Source organism: Podarcis pityusensis (assembly GCF_964106645.2).
Source record: "Podarcis pityusensis genome assembly, chromosome: 15".
Taxonomy (NCBI): Eukaryota; Metazoa; Chordata; class Lepidosauria; order Squamata; family Lacertidae; genus Podarcis; species Podarcis pityusensis.
This window is the reverse complement of record NC_138040.1, coordinates 31,470,240-31,487,013: the sequence shown is the minus strand read 5'-3', so window position 1 is coordinate 31,487,013 and position 16,774 is coordinate 31,470,240. Positions and strand designations below refer to the sequence as shown.

Genomic DNA, 16,774 nt, shown 5'->3' with positions numbered 1-16,774 from the left:
TGTGAAGGTCACTTTGCTGCTATGTGTGCCTGCCTCTTTATAGGCCTGCGAACACAAAAGATCTGTTGATCCAAACAGTTAACGCAGTGGACCAAAGATTGTAACACATTCTTGATACTGTGTAAAGAGCTAATCTTTCACATACTGTATCTAGGATTGGGGGAGAAATTCGAGTCAGTTCACATTTAAAGGTGAACCTACTTATTTTGCATTTTCTGAAACCATACACATACCAGCCTATGATTTGAAATTTGCAGTCTTCCAAATTTTGCAGTGCAGTTCTCAAGTCAAGTAATGGGTGAACAAATGCACAGTAGATTGGGGTGTGTCCATAAAAATGCATATATTAGTGAAAACAACATACAAGAAAGCATTATATTAGGGGAAATTGTCTTGCAATTTAGAACTGTGTAGAACTGTGTACAAAAATGGGCATATTAGGAGAGATTCACACTAAAATGTTGGTGAATATCATGAGGACTGTAGTCTGTGGCATGGTGGTATTGTCCAGGTACAGTTTTACCACCTCTCTTGCAACACCAGGCAGTGGTGGCTGGTAGGGTGGAAAGCAGGGAGACTAACAGTAGGGGGAGCCAGAGCCAAATGACTAGTGGAGCCAACTGATTCTTGTTTCATTGCCTGTTGAGTTCTACAAAGGAAACATGGAGACTAAAGAGGAGGACAAAGAACCTCCTGGACTGGTTGTAAGTTATAAGGCTGGCAGGTGGGGTCTGGCTGAGGGCAGACTGAGGGTGATGGGGCAGGGACACTGAATCTGCCTCCTCTGAGACCAGGATTTGCATCTGGCTTATGAAGTAGCAATTGAAGAAGTAGCCATAAGAATATAAGAAGAGCCCTGGTGGATCAGGCCAGTGGCCCAACTAAGCCAATGTCCTCTTTTCCATTAAGGTCACCCAGATACACATGGGAAGCCCACAAGCAGGACATGAATGCAGCAGCACTCTCCCATTCATGATCTCTAGCAACTGGTACTCAAGGGCACACTGCCTCTGATCCTGGTGGTATTAACAGCCATCAGCAGCCATTGATAATATTACATGCGCGGACAGTCACATTTAGTCATTTGCTATGGAGTATTCCTTGTGTCAGAAAGCAATAACTGAATTGTCAGCAGATGGGCACTGTTTAAAGGTAAGATGCCTTCAACAGCTTCTAAGGGGGCTTCCTTAATTTGTGAATCAGTTAACAATTGTTTCAGTGTACATATCGCCCTTCAGCCATTCTGGCCAGTTGTTGCAGGGGGGGGGGGAACCAGGCTGCTGTTGAAAAGGGAGTTAATTCCTGTGTGGCAAATTAAGTTGTCACACAGAAAATTTGAAACAGGAGGCTCTTGTCATCTCGCAGATCTGTTCCCTCTCTGCTGTCTGAGCCAGATTGGCTCAATTTCCCAATTGTGTTCTGGCTGACACAATTGCTGGAGGCGGATGATCCATTATGCTCCACTTGGCACCTCATACCAACTGAGATATAATCCATGTGCCCTGCTGGTGCGCAGGTCAGGAAGAATCTCTCTCTCTCTCTCTCTCTCTCTCTCTCTCACACACACACACACACTCCCCACAAACCCCAACATGTTTTCCATTCCAACATAGGAGCATAAGGATTGAAGACTGGTGTCACTCTGAAGATGACAACACTGACAGGACTAAGCTGGGATCAGAGGCGGCCACTCCTGAGACTTGACCCTGGCAATATTTCTCATATATCTGGAGTTCCTTTCCTCTTTATTGTACGGACTCAGATATTAGTTTTTAGAATGTCAAATCTGTGGGCTATTAATAATCTTGAACTTGAGGCCATTGCATCAAGGCAAGGAAAATAACCTCAACGTAAGCATATAAGAAGAGCATTGCCAGTGGCCCATCAAGTCCAGCATCGTGCTTTCAGAGTGGTCAACTAGATAGCTATGGGAAGCCTGCAGTCAGGATGAGTGCAAGAAAAAGCTGTGGAACATGCAAGTGGCCAGGCAGAATCTAAAGCAGAGCTCTCCAAACGTTTCATGTTGGTGACACACTTTTTAGACATCCATCATTTCACAACAGAGTAATTCAGTTTCACTAGCAAACTGGAAGTTAAACTAACCCATTTCCAGCCCGGGGAGGAGTGCAGGGAGCATTTGTGTGACACTGCAGCCAACACACTATTGTGTCACAACACACAGTTTGGAAAGCTCTGATCTAGAGGATTGAGAAGGGTATTGGAGGGGAAGGTTGGACCACTGAGGATCAATGAAACCCACAGTATAAGGGGTGGGAAACGTGTGGCCCTCCAGATATTGTTGGACTGCAATGGCCAGTGATGATAATAGAATCACAGAATCATAGAATTGTAGAGTTGGAAATGACCACAAGAATCATCTAGTCCAACCCCCTGCAATGCAGGGCACAGACCCACAACCCTGAGATTAAGAGTCTCATGCTCTACTGACTGAGCTATCAGGAGGACAAAACTTAGTGCAGGAACAACTGTAATTTGAAGTGACACAGGTTCTTCACCCCTACAGTAGGGACAGGAAAACATCAGACTATAGGCACTTTATTGAGTTCTCCAATCCAGGGACTTAATATTCTCTGCCTATCAATGGTTATGATAGTAATTTTTTTTGGGGGGGGGGGTGTATGACTCCTACTGGGAATGAAGAAGGTTCAGTGCCATGGTTCACCAGGTTCTGAGGTCCTTTCCCCAATTCTGCATATTTATTCACTCTGATAACCCTGTCATAATCTGCACTGGTGGAATGAACCCTACTGAAAAATGCCAGTATGTGCTGTGATTGCAGGATGCTGGGGTGTAAAGTAGGCAGTTCAAGGTGGCTTCACCAAGGTGATTGTGTATGGGCAGATTCCATGTGAACATATATCCCTTGTACCAGAGGCGTAGCAAGCCCAGGTGGTACCCGGTGTGAAAATTTTTTTGTCACCCCACCCCCCACATCTACAGCTCACGGGAGGCTTGGGAGTCATGGGTGGGCGCCAAATATCTTCCTCCCTTCCTATGCCTCTGCGCCCCCACCCTCGTGACTCCCAAGTACCCCTAGCCATCGGGGGAAGTGGGGAGCTATGCTGCTTTGCTGGGGCTCTGGCAAAGCTACGCAGCTCGTCCTCTCGGGAGTCACAGCTCCCGTCCATCTGTCCTCCTCCCTCCCTCTCCGGCTTGCTGTAAAGCAGCAAAGCGGGAGCCGCTTACGGAGAGCCAGGGAAGGAGGGAGGGATCCCACTGCCGTCCGTATGGTGCTCCAGTGGCGCCGGTGGCAAACCACTATGTACAGCACATGTGCTGTGTTGCTACACACAGTACATGTGTGCGACACCACACATACGTTGTACATAGCGGTTTGCCGCCGGCGCTGCCTGAGAGCCATATGGACGGTGGTGGGATCATCTGCTTGCGGCTGCAGCGATGGCAGAGGGATCCTCCGCTTGTGGCTGTAGCAGCGCCGGAGGCATCCCACCACCATCTATACGGTGCTCGGGCAGCGCCGGTGGCAAACTGCTATGTACAGCGCATGTGTGGTGTCGCTACGTACAGCGCATGCGTGCGACACCACGCATGCATTGTACGTAGCGGTTTGCCGCCGGTGACGCTCGAACACTGTACAGACTGTGGCGGGATCCTCTGCTTGCAGCTGCAGCCGCGAACAGAGGATCCTCCACATGAGGCTGCTCGTGCCGCAGTGCCCAGGGCGGGGCGGCAGGGCAAGCAACCCGCGGGGTACCTTCTTGTCACCCTCCCAGACGTGGAACCTGGGGGGCATGGCCCCCAGCCACACTTTGCGATGCCACTGCCTTGTACCTTATGATCATTCACTAACTTGTCTTTCAGTGTGAACTGCCTCTTTTGAAAAGTATTTTAGTATTTTAGGTGTAAGGAATCTTGAGGACTTTGGTTGTTCTGCATTTTAATGCAAACCGAATCAGTTCACACACACTCAAACCACTGTACAGAATGGAGTGGATTCCATTGGGCATTTTGCACAATTTTGTGATGCAAGTGTCTGCTCAATAACAAGCAAGCTGCATTAAATACATGCAAATAGAGTATGGCTAAAATACATATACTTTTCTCAAATATGCAAATCATGCATTTTAAGTATATTTGAATGCAATTTTTGTCCATTTTTTTTAAAAAAGCTGTTTAATACAGGAATGGAAGGGAATGGAATGAATTGAACATGTGAAACAGAGCAGAATGGAAAAATACATACATGTTTGTTTATTTATTTACCACTTAATGCCAAAATAGATTTCTAAGTGGTTTACAAAGTGTAAAAACCAAAGTACATAGCGTACCATACACTTTATATTTTGCTATATGGCATGATATTATTTCTTTTGTGAATAATGAGGGACACAGTGCCACCACCATATGGCTAAGTAAGGAATAGAACCTTTATACTCAATATTGATGGAACTCACAGGTGGGATGTGTGTGTGTGTGTGTGTGTATTTTACATGGAATATTTGTACAAGCTAATGCTTTATTATCCCTTTGGAGGTACACTGTATCTTTGTGCTTTTGTCCTTCCTAGCTGTGACGCTTTACGCTTTACATTTTTTATTCTCTTTCTTTTTGTTATTTTGCATTAAAAAACAAACAAACAAACAAACAAATCAATAAAACATTTTAAAACAAGCTAAATTATACATATGAAAGTTCTGCCTCTAGCATTTGATATGTGATACCTGCCTCACACATGCAAGTAATCTCTTGAAACTGATGGCATAATGAATATGCAGATGGAGAAATTGGCCCTCCTATTAACTACTGAAATCCTTAATTCCAGGTGTGCAGTGCAATTGTATGCATGCTTACTCAGAAGTCCTACTCTGTTCAATGGTGCTTTCTCCCAGAGAAGTGTGCATAGGTTTGTAGCTTGAGACTGCCTTACCCTAGCTTCAACTTCTGCAAGCTAAGAATGCCAATTAACTTCCTCTTATTCCTCTAGGTCAGGCTTCCTCAACCACGGCCTTCCAGTTGTTTTGAGACTACAATTCCCATCATCCCTGACCACTGGTTCTGCTAGCTAGGGATTATGGGAGTTGTAGGCCAAAAGCATCTGGAGGGCCGAGGTTGAGGAAGCCTGCTCTAGGTTTATCAAACCCATGTCCTCTAGATGTTTTGGACTACGACTTCCATCATGGCAATGCTGGGAGGAGAAAAAGAGTCCAACAACATCTGAATGGCATCAGCATGGGGAAATGCCTAAAGCATCCTGAATTTAATGTGCATGTAACATTACACATGAAAACAGAGAGTGGCTATGAATCCTATTCAATGAAAAAAAACCACTGCTTCAGACTGCTCCCACTTAACACTGCAGTGCACAATGGTTTTGGGGGAGCACCTGCTAATTTGAAAAAAAGGCATTTATTCTCGCTCATCAGCCTCAAAATCCCTGCCAAGCTCTTATTGGTGTCATATTCCTTTCAGCTTTTAAGGCTCCAGCTTGCCTTTTTTCCTTAAAAACAAAACAAAACCCTAACGTAATATAATGACAAACATCTAAGTTACAAGGGGTGCAGAGAAAGGGAAGATAAAGTTAAAAGGGTAAGAAAGGGAAATAAGACAACAAACAAACCACACCCTCTAATTCATATGTATGGTTTGGCTTTCAGACAATGGAGCACTGCAGAAAATAGAACACTATGAGATCACGCCCATAAACCTGAGCCAGAATGGCCAGTGGTCAATTGTTATGAGATTGGAGTCAAGACATATTGAGGGAACCTAGGTTTGGAAAGCAGACATAGGCTATGAGGCTGAGTCCCTGTGCTGAAGGGAAGAAGTCCCCCAGCTCCTGGAGAAGCCCCCCAGCTCCCAACCCCCCTAGATGGTCCAGAAGGATACCATGGTCAATGGTATGAAAAGCCGCTGAAAGATCCAGCAGAACTAGGGAACAGCTTTCACCTCTGTCCCTAGCCCATCAACAAGCATGACCATGGCAGTTTCAGTCCCATGATGAGGCCTGAACCCTGATTGGAAGAAAGCCAAATGGTCTGCATCCTCCATGCGTGCCTGGAGTTGTTCAGCGACCACCCACTCAATTATCTTGGCCAAGAATGGAAGATTTGAGACAGGGAGATAATTGGCCATGATGGCTGGGTCCAAAGATGTTTTTTTAAGACTTTTTAGCCACTTCTTTAAGTGGGTCTGGGGAGATTCCCTCACAGAGGGAAGCATTCATCACCCCACAAAGCCTATCCCTGCCTGGCTTGCTTTTATGAGCCAGGATGGGCAAGGATCAAGGAGACAGGTGGTTGGTTTCACCTATCCAAGCAGCCTGCCCACATCTGAACCAACTTTCACTGAGGGGAACCTGTTTTTATTGCTGGGGCTCAGTCTAAGTGCATGTGAAGTGAGAAGAAAGGTGGGAGCACCTGCATTGTTATCTCCTTCACCAATGAGTGATCACAATCAGCCTCTGCACATTGGTGAAAAAGAGACAGACTAGACTTCTCCAACCTTTCACTCTCCAGCTGCTTTGGACTACAATTCCCATCAGTCTCAGCCAGCATGGCATTAGGTTGGGGAAGAACTGCAATATAAGTTTTGTATCAGAGGGTACAAGTCTTAGGCAGTTTGGAGCCCCAGCACCTCTCCTTTTTAGAAATTCTGCACTAATTATGGTGTGGATTGATTTGCTAGTCTGTGCTAATGACTGCTCTTCTGTTTGCAAGAATGTCTGTAATGGTTGTTTAGCAGAGAACAAGCACCCAATTCAACACTTCTACTGGCCAGATGGAAAAAGAACCTTTTCTGAATGGTCACCCGTCCATCTGCTTCTTATGAATATTAATCAGATGATTGGCAGAGCCTTCGGTGCAGAATGGAGTCAGTCCCTAAAGTTAGTGTGGCTCCTTGGAACGTGGCTGTAGAGGGAGAACGAGAGAGAGATGGTGGTGGGAGGAGTCTGACCGCTTAGACTTTTGGAGCCCTTCACTCAAAAGATTGCAGATTATTCATGATCCACCTGTTCTTCTGCTGACAAATTATCAGCTCTTAACCAGAGCAGAAGGGAGAAGGAGCCAGTAACTTCTGTTCATTTCTCCAGCAACTGGCCTTATTGTTACACCAGATCATTTGTGTATTGCTGAAATCAAAGCTGCCATAAGGGCAAGAAGGACTTTTGCAAAGCCTTGCTGAACAGAGTGACAGTCAAGCTTCACAGCCCCATTTTGTCCCCACAAGATCACTTCCGTTCAGTGCCTCCATTTTGTGTAGAAATGCTCACTGGCAAGAGCTAACAAAGAAGAGCAGAGTACATTGGCAGGTTCCATTGACACCCTCTACTGATGTGAAAAAGAAAATGTCCCAGCAATATGTTCAGTAGTTTGGGAACTCTACGGAGTGCCAAGCAGAATTTTCTCTGCTTCCTAATACAAGACAACACTGTACCGCTTACCACTTATCAATTAGCAACTGAGCTATTGTGTCCAACCAATTAGTTCCAAGTCCACCCACATACAGAAACCACCATCTAGTAAATAATAATAATAATAATAATAATAATAATAATAATAATAATGCAGAGAACCATTCTAATTTATTGATTTTTTGCTTATGCATCTGGAAATCTTCCTTTTAGTTGCCACCGTAGTCTTTGCAACCTTCTGCCTTTGTAATAATGTAAAAGGTCTTGGATCATTGAAACCAATATTGCTGGGAAATAAAGTCTGACTGATTCTTGAAGCTCAGGTTTTCAGTACCTTGATGGATTGAGGAATGCCTGCTGGTCTTGCCTTCTTTTGGATTTACGTTGATAATGAAGACCCTCAGTCTCTCTCCTTCTGATGTTTGTTCAGGCAGATCATAAGTCTAATTTCTTCTTTCTTGCTTTCCAGCACCCACTACTTCCCTTTTATCTCGCTCACTCGCTGTTGCTCTTGAATCACTGCCATGTCAACTCTCCTTGTATCTCTCTCTCTCCTTCCCCTCCTTCTTGAGACAAGCCCATCAGCCCCAGCCAGCATGGCCAATTATCAGGGATAATGGGAGTTAGAGCCCCAAAACAGCTGAAGGGCCACAGGTTCTCTACATCTCTTTAAGATGACTTTTGCATCCTCATTTTTGTCTGGTTACCATAAGAAGCTGCTTCAACTGAGTCAGACCCATAAACAAAAAAATAACCCTGAGCAGATAACAGCAAATAAATCTCTATTTCTGTCTTTATCCGCTTTTTTAGACCAACAATGTTCAAATTTTATTCCTTGAGGGGCCCCTTGGCCTGTTGATATGTCTGCTTTGGATCTCCTGCTTGTTTGCTTTCAAGTTCTTGTCTGTTGCAAAGGATTCTAGGAAATATTCTATGGCACACAGTCAACTCACAGGAGGCACTGCCTGCTGGGCTTCCCTGTTGCCATCTGTGAACTAAGAGCATTCCCTAGAAATAGTCCAACACTTCCTGCGCCTACATGTGAATCACAAGAGGCCCCATCTGTATTGGCATGCTGCTGGCTTTTGAAAATGCATGTGTTTACACAGACATACCTTTGATCTCTTAACCCAAGTGTCCTGTTTTAATTGCTTTGTTGTTTTCATGATTTTGTTTTATTGCTTATGGTTTTTTAAAATGGGTGCTTTTTAATTATGGATGTTTATATTTCAATGTTTGTGCAACTGGTTGTTATACTTTGCAAACCTCTTAGAAGCCTGTCAGTCAGTCTTTCATTGAAGCTCATCCACAATGATTGATATCCTCTTTAAAGAACCACAAGGGTCTCCAGAGCGCAGTGTGGAAACCCATGTTTTTACATGGAGGAAGGAAGCTTCAGCTGGCAATGGTGGCGGTAGCGAAGCTCCGAAAGGAAGCTAGATAGGAGGGAGAGAATAAATAACTGGACGGTTGTAGGCAGTGTGGCTTGTGATAGGCCATCCTTTGTTGGCTACAACTTCATCAAAGCGGCTGGTACTTTACCAAGATTCCTTCTTTGTTGGGAGTGCAGCCACCTGCCTTTTGGCTGGGAAATTATGTTGAGAAATTATAGGTATTTTCAATTTAGCCTAATCTCATTTTAAAATGCGCAATCCAAACAACAATAAAGGCAGACACAGGTTGGAATATAAATGAGCTGTGCTCCCATAACATCCCTGAGATATATAGCACACTCCTAATTCATTTGCAGGCATCCTGACACTTCCCCATTGTTAGACAACAACAGCTAATCACCTTCCTTTGTTAAATATGAATCACATTTCTCTTTAGTAGCTTCCCCATTGTTTGATAGTTTAGTAGCTGTGGTTAGGATGTACAGGAGAATCCTCTTTGTATACTGAAGGAGAGCAAGCACCCTCTTACTCTGAAAGTTGTTCATTTTTTTAAAAAAAAGTAAATTAACAATAAGAATGAATGAAAGCCTTTGAACTTTCCTTTGCAAATAGAATCATGATTTCTAATGATCTGGTAATGGCATGCCAAAGATTCCCCACCAGAAATAAAGTAACATTTACATAAGTGATCGTTCAACATAATGTAATTCCACTCGGTTGCAACTGATAATTCATGCCTGGCTTTTTGTAATTCATTTGAATTACCAAGTCTCCTTGGCTCATTTTCTTAGCTTGTGAAGAATGCACAACCTGAATGGCCGAATGTTATAAGCCACGAACAATTGTCTTCCAAAGTCCTAGTACTGAGAAACACTTTTTTTCCTTGGGAACTATGATTCATTCCTCCAACTGTTTTAAGAAGGTGAAAAAGCTATTTACACTTACAGTGCAATCCCATATATGTAAACGCAGAATTAAGTACCATTGTATCCAATAGGACTTACTCCCAGGTAAGTGCGTCTAAGATTGTAGCCTTAGTGGTTCTGCGTGAGTCACGGTTCTGAACATGTCTCTTGATTGGGGGAAGACAGCCTTCTGTAAGAATGGGTGACTCCTGTGGCTGTGCAAAGAGTGATTGGATTATCTAAGCACCTTCAGATTCAGATATGCAGAAAAAAATTGCACCCAACTTCAGGGCTGATTGGAAGAATGCAAGGCTACATTCATGAATCATGCAGAGATCCAGTAGACAACCTCCTCTTTTGATGTATGTATGTTATAGACTTAAAAATAAAATAAAACCCTGCCCATCTAATGCATATGCATTACTCAGGGGAGATTACGGTGAGTAAAATAACAATTGGTGGAATTCAACTGTGCACTAAAGTGATCTGTAAGTGCAAGTATTTCTGCTGACCTGACAAAACGCCTTTCCTTCTCCCCCCCCACGCCCTGTTCTGTGGGTTCTCCAAACCCTCCAGAGCAGATTTGGGAAGGAGGTGAGAGTCACGTGGGGGGAAGAGTAAAGTGCCATTGGGTTAGCAGGACTCATTGTGCTAGCTTCTGCTTCTGCAACAACTTAGTTGAATCTGGCGCAGACTCATTAAAAAGCAGTGCTACCAGTACAAAGTATAACTGAGTCAGGCGCAGCGGCTAAAATGCAATTTTGAAATAAAATCATAATCTGTGTGTCATGGCCAAAGTCTGTTGAAATAATGTCTTCATTAGTTGGCAGAAGACAACCCAAGAGGAGGCAAGTTGTTCTACAGTATAGCCACTGAGAAGGCACTGTCTCTTGTCACCACCAACCATGCATGGAAACCTTAGGTGGGACACAGGGACAGGCCTTTCCCTCTGAACTGGGTGGAAGTTGGTATGGGAGGAGGTGGTCCCTATAATTTCCTGGACCCAAGTCATTTAGGGCTTTAAAGGTCATCCACACATTGGACTTTGCCTGCAAATGAAGTGGCAATCAGCCCACCCTCACCAACATCCTTGCTCTTGCATTCTAGACCAGGGTTTTCCAAGCTTGGAGCTGTTTTTGGACTACAACTCCCAACATCCCTAGCTAGCAGCAACAGTGGTCAGGGATGATGGGAATTGTGGTCCAAAAGCTGCTGGAGACCCAAGTTTGGGAAACCCTGTTCTAGACCATCTGAAGTTTCAACGATAACCCCACATAGAGCACATTTCCGCAATCCAGTCTTAATGTGACTGGCGGAGCAATCAAAACTACAGGATGCCAGCATAATTTATGCCATGGGGAAATTATTCAGGTGTAATTTGCCCCTATTCCAGAGTCTGTTCAGGAGCTGGCTGAGATAGCCTGAACCTGGCAGAGGGTCACATGACAGAACTGAATGGAGATTGGAATGCGGGCAAGTCTCCCCCACTACCTCATCATGCCCCAACCACACTCGCCACTCCCCTTTGGGGGACTTACCCCAGTGTTAGTTCAGCTGGCTTTGGCTGAGCTGGCTAAGTCCCAGCTGAGCAGGGATGAAAGACTTCAGTTTAGCCCAATATCCCTGTATTCCAAGCTTCCTCATACTAGCAGATCTTGGATTGGACTGCACTGTAAAATACGCATTACCACAGCCAATCTGATTTCCTCTGCAATGGACAGAGCTGATATATCCACCCCACACTGGATGAGTTCTTTGGGCTCATAGGACACAAGCATTTACCGTATTTTTCGCTCTATAACACGCACCCGACCATAACACGCACATAGTTTTTAGAGCAGGAAAACAAGAAAAAAATATTCTAAATGAAACAGTGGATGTATGATTTTTGTGGTTCATGCTGTGGCCACAGACATGTGATCTGACAGTGAGTTTGGAGTAGCCCAATGCAAAAATCCTGAGGATCCTTTGTAACCATGTTTTATGTGGGGAGGGAAGGAAAAGCACTCAAGGGACAAGGAGCATGCATGGGGTGGGTGGAGAAGGATGCTGCTAATAATGAAGAAGAGGGGTATAAGGGGAGAAGGCTCCTCTCCTCTCCCGCTTTGCTCCTTTAAAGCAAGCAGGCTCTGCTTTTCTCCCTCCTCCCTGCTCATCCCCGGCTTAGCAAGCTGAAAAACTCTGCTGCTATTTAGCTAGCTGAGTGGGGAGGAGAGAGGGACAGAGAGCCTGCTTGCTTTAAAGGAACCAACCGGACAGGAGCTGCTTACACAAGTGTAAGCAGCTCCTCTCCTCTCCCGCTTTGCTCCTTTAAAGAAGTAGGCACTCTGTCCCTCTCTCCTCCCCACTCAGCGGCTCTTCTCCCGCTTTGCTGTTTCAAAGCGAGCCACGGAGGAGGGAAGGAAGGGGAACCATGGATCCTCTGCTCACAACTGCAGCAGATCCCCCCCGCCCCGCAACCCGTAGGCATTCCCTCCATAACACGCACAGACATTTCCCCTTACTTTCTAGGAGGAAAAAAGTGAGTGTTATGGTGCAAAAAATACGGTATTTTGTGGCCTGCTCCTCTGACTGGGGTAGATGAAACCATGCGCTACTGCTGCCATTTTAAAACTTCTGCTCTTGGCTGTTCCTTTTGCATTTTGTTATGATTTTGGATGTATGTTAAATGGTTTTATTATGCTTGTTTCATCCTGCTACTGTTAGCCGTACAGTGGTACCTCGGATTACAGATGCTTCAGGTTACAGACGGTTCAGGTTACAGACTCTGCTAACCCAGAAACAGTACTTCGGGTTAAGAACTTTGCTTCAGGATGAGAACAGAAATCGCACAGTGGTGGTGCGGTGGCAGCAGCGGGAGGCTGCATTAGCTAAAGTGGTACCTCAGATTAAGAACAGTTTGAGGTTAAGAAAGGACCTCCGGAATGAATTAAGTTCTTAACCTGAGATATCACTGTATTTATAATCTCTGAATGGAAAGACTACCTCTCTGAACTGCTATCTTAGTCCCACAAAGCCAAAAAAGTGTCCATCAAGCCTAGGGCAGAGGTTGAAAGCAGGTCTACTAGCTGCCTAATGAATCCTCTGCGAGACAGGAGTGGTCTTGCAGTGGCCCTGATGGCTAAAAATCCAGCAAATGGCAAGATTTTGAAAGTTACCTGATACATATTCTTGCAAAAACTGGCTCGCCTTCTTGAACTCCCATTTCCACCTCAAGCCTCCCCCACCACCTTCAGGCACATCTCCAACTCACCAACAGGCCTTGAACATCCTCCCCCCCCCCCGCGCTTTTTGGAAACAAGCCAAAGTTGCTAATGCAAACTCAGGAGTGTTAGCGTAGCAGGAGAAAGCTATGAATGCTGGCGGAAGAGTAACCTTGCTCTGCTCCTTCCTGGCACGCAGGATGTGAATTTCCATACAGCCACTGGGTTCTGGCAGTATAAATAGTTTATGGCATATCAAACTATTAAACATGATTTTAATCCCACTTGTGATGTTCGGCACATAACTCACAGGAGGCCTGCTTTGATGTGGTTGGTGGAACGGAAATCACTTTGAACAGATGTTCCAACTGAAGTTGCTTAGTCTCTTTTTTTCTTACAAACCCCAGGTCTCTTTTTAGGGGTGTGGGGTGGAAAGCTGGATTGACTCTGCAGTTTAGTGACAGCTTAGGGCTGATTCTCACTACCTTCTGCTTGAGCACCAATGGTTCATCTTAACCAGGATTTTTTTCCTTATAAAAACGTTAGGTTTCGCTGAATTTATCTAACTAGAGGGATCCTAAAGTGAGGGACCCTTGTTGCTGGGTACAGATATTTCTGATTGGCTTTTAAACAGCAGAAACCTTATTTCTGCCAAGTTATTTATGGAGCAATTGATTCACAAAACGAATTCATTTCTTACACCTTTAATCTTAAAAGCAGAGACCACCAAGGTTTGATGTTGTGCACACAGTGGAAGCTGGAACATGCACACTGCAGCTTCCTCACTTGGCCCAAACAGCAAAGGCCAACTTCTTAAGCATCAGCCAGTTGGACCAAGCTGCTTAAGAATTAGAGAGCTTCATGGCCCTAATGTCATGGGCAATGTTTCTGAGGAACCATCCCCTTTCATGTCAGGAGAGAGTCCCTGCCAGATCAGAAGTGCCTGGCATCTAGTGGGCTGCTTTTGGCTTAGGAAGAGACTTTGCCCAAGTTTTTTTTAAAAAATGTGGCACTCCTTCTCATCCAGCTGTGCCACTTAAAGATATGCATCTGCTTTAGACAAAGCCAAAATACTGAACCATGTGCTTTGGTAGCTTTCCGGCTGCTGTCTGAAACAAAATGGGTCTTCTGGGAGGTGCTCTGAGTTCACATCCACTCCATATATTGAAAGCAGGTGACTTCCTCACAACAATCCTTAAAACAGTAGTTTGCTAAAGGTGCTGGTAACTGCGGCTCTGCGGGAGATAAATGACATTTTCCATGATTCTTTGGGGCAAGCCACATATGCTTTAAATGTGCTTTGAATGTATGGTGTGGGTGTGGCGTTGTGAAGCAGGCTGTTCCCAAAGCTTTGCTTTCTCTTTGAAAAGGACAATCAGGCGAAAGTTGGTACGCTTTCTCTCAGGCTCTCCATAAAAGAGAAATTGCCAAGCAGGCAGAAGATGGGATGGAGAGGATGAGAATAGTTGCCCATTTTTTGCCTCTGGCAATGACCGTCCTTAGCATGTGACCCCTGGAAAGTTGCTTGTGAGGCTGGGCTGAAAAATATTTTCACTCCATTACAGATATTGCACATACAGGCACAACTACTAGCTTATGTGAAGTTTGAACTGACCCTGCCTCTCTCATCCTTTTGGCACCTGCTGAAGACTTTCCTCTTTCAACAAGCCTTCCAAGTGGAGTTGTCCGTCCGCCCATTTATTATCCTAGTCAGTGCTTGTACCAGCTATGCAACTTTATTTATATATGAAATTCATGTATATATGATGCATTGTGAAATCAGTTTGAGAAGGGAGACATTAATTGAACGAACGAATAAACAAATAAAAAAATAAATCTCAATAAAGTGTCATTTCCACAATATAGTCAACGGGGAAACATGATGTTTCCAGCTATTCTGAAGCAGGACTCTTCTTTGGATCTTAACCAAAGTGAGAGGACAACTTGAAGAACTGGACCGAACTGGGCTGCTGCTAAAGACCTAAAGTGGATTCTAAAGTGACTCCTTCTCCCTACCGCCACCCCCCCAATGCTGCTTTCACTTCAAAACTGAAATTTGCTCCAGAAAGGAAACTTTCCATTCTATATTCAGGGATGCACTGCTGGCTCAGAAGCAGCACGTGAGGGTTAAATTTTTATTTTTAACACGGTGCTTTTGGCCTGGGCAGTTCTGCTTCTTAGCTAGTCCCACCAAAGCCAAAAGCAGTGTGTGAAATGCTACTTTTTATTCATATTCCCTCTGAGGCCTGCTCTCCTTTCACAATGGGAGGGCAGCTGCCAGGTCAGGGCTGTCAGCAGAGACTCACATGCCACTTCCAATTAGAGGTGGGGAACAGAGGGAATTGCAAGTGGGGACCTTGAAACTTCGAGGTTGCCAAAGTTGCACAAACGGCAGCGGACATATGCGTAGCCTCCCCTGTAGGTTCTCACAAACAGCAACTCCATGCAGGTGGATCATGGTTGCGATCCCATTAGCAGCCCTTGCCTATTTTCAAGGCGCTCTATCGTACCCACCATACATGTGAGCAGAGTCCAAGAAAAAGACAATTAGTTCATCCCTGTCCATGGTGCTGAAGGAAACCACAAAGCTCCCACCTAGGGGTTGACGTCTGCTATCTCAAACCTCTTGCTGCTGCAGAGTGAAGAATTCATCCCTTTATTATTATACCCCTCTCCATCAACCAGCCACTGCTGCTAAACTGATAAGCCCATTAGAGACCATTAAAAGCAAAATTCTTTTAATAGCTGGATGGGATATTATTATTTCTTTCGCAGCGTGGTCTACCTAATGGTTTGGAGTAAAAATTGGTCTTTTATTGAATCTCCCCTTTCTGAATTGGTTTCTGCTGCCTTTGGGGATTCAGCTCACGTTGCTGGCCTTATACTGTACAGCACGCCATAATGATGCCTCAAGTTCTGTGTTGTTGTTTTCTCCCTGCGTTTGAAGCTGTTGTAACTGTTTGCTGGCTGCGAAATAACCCATACCATTATCTCATTTCATCTTGCCAGTTCTGTCAGGACATGCTAAAGAACAACCTGAGAGCCTGTTAATCTTGCAGTGAAATGGTTGGAAGTTTTAAGTGGTGAATTTTCTGCTGCACTCGAGTTTGCTCAGCCTGTTTTTAATTGGAACCAAGAAAGCAGCTGGCATGCTAATATTGAATGCCCCTCAATTGCAAATTGATGGCAAATACAGATGCAGGAATTTACGAATGTGGCTGATGATGGGCTGGGGGAGGGGAGGGAGAGGAGGGGAAGCTCGGGCCCAATTTGACAGCAGCAAATACAAAATAAACTAAAATAAAATAAAAATGGAAGGAAGGCAGATGTATGGTATCTTATGGAATTCCTTGTGCTGCCTCTTAAGAAAGAAAGGCTTTAACGAATGAATCAGTAGACTTTGCACAAATGTAGCTGCTATTGGAGCCAGTCTGGATTGATTAAAAATGCATTCAGCACAATGTTCTGGAAAGCTTAACAAGACCATGGAGGACATAGCAGCAAGAGAATGGCTGCTTTCTGACAATATCTTCACCATGTGGCAAACTGAGGACCAAAATGTATATCAGCAGCGAACATTTGTTTGTTTGGAGGAGCTGTACATACCTCCTGTTAATATGGAAATACAAAAGCAGTGGTTTGCTATTTCTTAGGATATCAAATTCTAGGGGCAGGCTGAAGAGCCCCAGCCTCTTGGTTGCAATTGTGGGATTTTACTCCCTTCCTTAATATAACCTGTCAAGACCCTGAGATCATCACTGGAGGCCTCTGTCCAGGTTCTCCTGCCTAATGAGGCAAAGTGGGTGGCGATTACAGAAAGAGGTTTTTATTGTGGTGGCCTCCCAGTTGCAGAATGTTCTCCCCAGAGATGGTTACTTG

The 16,774-nt window shown here is 44.7% G+C and overlaps 1 protein-coding gene across 2 annotated transcripts in view; it reads right to left on the bottom strand.

Moving 5' to 3' along the window:
* The window catches only part of KIRREL3 (kirre like nephrin family adhesion molecule 3), a 737,348-nt gene that overhangs the window by 148,920 nt on the left and 571,654 nt on the right, over window positions 1-16,774 (bottom strand). The gene's annotated exons all lie outside the window — the stretch shown is intronic.